The sequence below is a fragment of the Gekko japonicus genome, unplaced genomic scaffold (genome assembly GCF_001447785.1).
Source record: "Gekko japonicus isolate JY-2015 unplaced genomic scaffold, Gekko_japonicus_V1.1 scaffold1895, whole genome shotgun sequence".
Lineage (NCBI taxonomy): Eukaryota > Metazoa > Chordata > Lepidosauria > Squamata > Gekkonidae > Gekko > Gekko japonicus.
In genome coordinates, this window is record NW_015168713.1 from 126,426 (window position 1) to 130,757 (window position 4,332).

Below are 4,332 nucleotides of genomic sequence, written 5' to 3' on the forward strand. Positions count from 1 at the left end.
CAACACTCTGTATCACACAGTGGCCAAAAATGCCAGGTGCCATCAGGAGGTCCACCAGTGGGGCCATTTTAACTCTGTTTTTCAAAATTGTTTTATGATGTGTGCTTGGGGTGTGTGTGATTTTAATTAGGGCTGCTGACCTGATAGGGCTGCCAGTGCCCAGGTGGTGGCTTGAGATCTCCTGGGATGATAACCAGTGTTCCCTCTAAGCTGAATTAGTGTGAGCCAGCTCACAGTTTTTTAGCCTCCGGCTCACACATTTCTGTCTCAGCTCAGGAAGGGAGGGCCCCCAAACCCCACCCTCCTCGGGCCCCACCCCCAAATCTCCAGGTATTTCCCAACCTGGACCTGGCAACCCTATGGCCCAAAGGTGGGGACTTGAGATCGCCTGGGATTACAACTGGTCTCCAATTGATACAGATCAGTCTCCCTGGAGAAAACGGCTGCTCTGGAAGATGGACTCTATGGCAATATACCCTGCTGTGGTCCCTCCCCATACCCCACCCTCCTCAGGCTCCACCCACAAAGTCCCCAAGTATTTCCCAAGCAGGAGCTGGCGACTTTAGTTTTAAAAGTTTAAAACAGGATTCTATCATGTATATTAAAAAGTGTTAGCCGTCTCTGTGTGTTTCTTGTAAGGGCAGAAAGGCAGGATGCAGATTTTATAAACAAACAAACAAAATATGTATCAAACGGTGAAAAGTATGCCCATCGATACCCCGTCCACAGTAATTCACAGGGAATCATGGGTAAGGTAAGGAATATAGCAGTTGGTACAGGAAACAGGGCTGCGGTGGCTCAAGTGGTTAAGACGCTGAACTGCAGGCTGTGGAAGGTCAGTAGTTCAGCAGTTCAAGACCCGAGTGTGCCGCATGATGGAGTGAGCTCCCGTCTCTGGCACCAGCTCCTGCCAACCTAGCAGTTCAAAAGCAAGAAATTGCAAGTAGATAAATAGGTACCGCTTTGGCGGGAAGGTAACAGCATTTTGTACACCTCGACGTCTAGTCATGCCGGCCACATGACTACGGAAACGTCTTTAGACAGCATGGGCTCTTCGCCTTGAAATGGAGATGAGCACCACATCCCTAGACTGGCTTTTGAGCGAGGGAAACCTTTACCTTTACAGCAAATAGAGAACAAGCATAGAACAGAATGATTGGCCAGTCCTATTGATCAAGATGCATTTGCACCACCAACGAATCAAACTGCCTGTCAGCAACCCTTTGGACTTCCCACGGGAATTCTGCTCCCAAATGAGAATCAGTGGGCTAACCAAAGTGGGCGGGGGGGGGGGTCAGTATTTTGAAATCCAGATTAATGCAAAGTCTTCTGTCATGTTTGAAAAATAGACGGAACCAGAAACTGCAACATTTCTCTCAAGACAAAATTGCTGTGCAAATCTCCGAGAACGTCTTCTTTTATTCTCAGCTGATCACTGCAATCTCGATCAAGGTGGAAAAAAGCAAATTACTTGCTAAATAATAATTAGGGGGAATGTTTAGCATGGAAATAGCAAAGCCAGACACTGCAAAACTCCCCCATTCAAAATAAATAATACTCTTTCAATCACTGCCAAGATGACACTGTTGACAATAGTTCAAAACAATCAGTCTTCCTTCCAAAAAAATCCCCCAATGTGTGCAGCGGGTAGATATTTCTGACTGTTTTTTGTTTTTTTAATCTGTCTTCTGTTTACAAGAGGGTTTTCCCCCCAATTTACTTTAGAATAGGTCTTTTCCCCCAAAACAAAAAGCAACCCCCCCAAAAAAGCAAACATACCCAACTTCTTACCGTGGATTTAAACCCCCCCCCCTTTATGTCAAGCAAATTTGTATAATCAGTTCCAGCATTTTAGATCCCTTAGTTTTGCATAAGGCCTCTTTCTGCCTAAAAAGCTATGAATCAAAAATGGGTTCTCTGATGCAGCTTTGCAGATATAATTTGCCCCTGATTCTCCTTCATCGTCGTTTGTGACAGATGTTGCCCCCCCTCCAGGAAAAAAAATACACTAAACCTCAAAAAAAAAACCACACACTCTCTGTGTGCACCTTGTTGAAATAAAAATGGATATTGTTCTGCAAATTATTTGAGTGTGCTACAAACTCCGAAGAGCATGCAGGTTTCAAAACAAATTCCCTGCAGGAAAATCCATAAATAAAACAGCACATTGAGAGGTTGGGGGGAAAAATGTCCGCTTCCCAGGAATAAGCACTTCCTATGGGGAGCAAAATCGCACAAGCAAGAATCACCAACAGAGAGGCACAGGGCTGGAATTGATCTTTGGAATAGTCAAAAAGGCAAATGCAGTTCAACAATCATTACGCTTCCGAGGCCAGTTCAAAATGTTACCAGCATGTACACTCTATGCATGTTGGGGGTGAGGCAAATCTTGAGTATATGAGCGTCTCCCCCTACCCAAAACCACACATCACACCAGAAATGCATCTGCCTAAAGTATGGACAGATTTCACACAGATGGGGAGTAAAATATGCTGATGTTTTTCATGACTGCTGGATCACATGTGCTATTCAGCCCATGAGGACAGGTCAGACATTTTCACGCTGACAGTGGGCAATTTCCCCACTGCACTTTCAATCCCCCTACTCTCAATAATTTGAGAAGTGGTATTAAACAATGAGGATAGACGGCATTGATGGTGATGTTCTAGGAATTTCCCCCAGTCTCTATGATCTTTACCATGGAGATTAGGAGAAATTCCCAGAGCATCACTGTCAGCTTTGCTGCCATGAGTAGGGAGAGATGTTCTAATTGTTTTGCATTCCTTCCCATGCACTTAATTGCTTGCCAGCTGCAACACTTATCTGTAAAGAAGTACTGGAGGAGTGTGGTGTCTACCTTCTGTGGGATTGTTCTGATTCCCAGTTTATGCTGCCGTTAGAAACTTTCCTGGTTCCCGCGCGTGGGAGCCCATCTAATTGGGTATTGCGGGGGGGGGATACGAATGCCCTATATCCTATTATGCACATAGGTTGCCCGCCATTCCTAACAGTGTTCATGTTATTGCATCTATGGCTTTTCAATAAAAGTAAAACCTTGGAAGCGTGTACTTCGTTGTCTTGCTGTGGGCCCTGACAATCACTTGGAATTGAAACCAGGTATCCCCCCCCCCAATAAAAATATCCTGGCCTTTGCTGACACGTGCCTGGGAGCACTAAATAGGGGGCATTCTGAGACATGTTTCTGTACCGCACTGCACCCAGGGACCACAATGAGATCTTCAGCATACAAAAGGGGTTCTGCTGTTGAGCCATAGCTCCTATCCAGTCATCATAATCCAGCCTCAGGTCATTTAAGAGTTTAGAGATTAATGCCAGTACTCCAGCAACAAATGGGAAGCCAGTACAGATTAAGCAAATTTGGAGGGATATGCTCCGTCTTGTGGACTCTGGAATATCCTGGCTACCATGCTCTGAACCCACTGCAGTGGACTCACAAACCCGTTCTGAAATAAGCAACAATTCCAGCAGCTGCTTCCTTAAATAATTTTTTAAAAATCTTACTAAGATCAATGTATTTGTCTATCATCTCTAAAGCCTAAACTTCTATGATGTAATGGAACGGCTGATGGAAGGTGACTCACTGTCATGGAAGAAGAATTCATGTTGCCATTTCGTAAGAGGAGTTCTTAATAACCTGAAAACTGGGGAGGAAAATGAATTCATTCAGAAAGGAAATAAAAAATGGCCAGATACTACACAATCTACATTTCAATATCTTATCCTCACCACTTATCTCCTTTCCAGCATGTCATGCAGCCATGGAAGGCCCTAAAATTTATAGAGAGATGGTAGATAGATGATTGATAGATAGACAGACAGACATAGATATATACACATTCATAGAGATAGATGATTGACAGACAGACAGACAGACAGACAGACAGACAGACAGACAGATAGATAGATAGATAGATAGACAGACAGACAGACAGACAGACAGACAGACAGACAGACATATAAAACAGCAAATTGCATCCTTGTCAATTTAGCTTAAATTAATGGGAGCATCCTCCATAAGCATCTCCGACTAACTGATGGCTAAAAATTAATAAAAAAAGAACTGGAGAACGTGAGCCACTTTGATCATGGAGTGAACACAGTCACTTTAAAACAGTTTCTAGCAGCCTTTGCCACCACACATATATTTGGAGAAGAAGAGCTAAAGCTCATTTCTGTCTTCCTCACTCTATTTTTAACTCTCTGCTCAGCTCGTTTTGTTGACTGGTGTCACGGAGAAAAAGCACATTTTAACTATCATGACTGCAGATGAAATAACTAAGACGGAGTCAGCCTTCATTAGGTTTGGCAAAG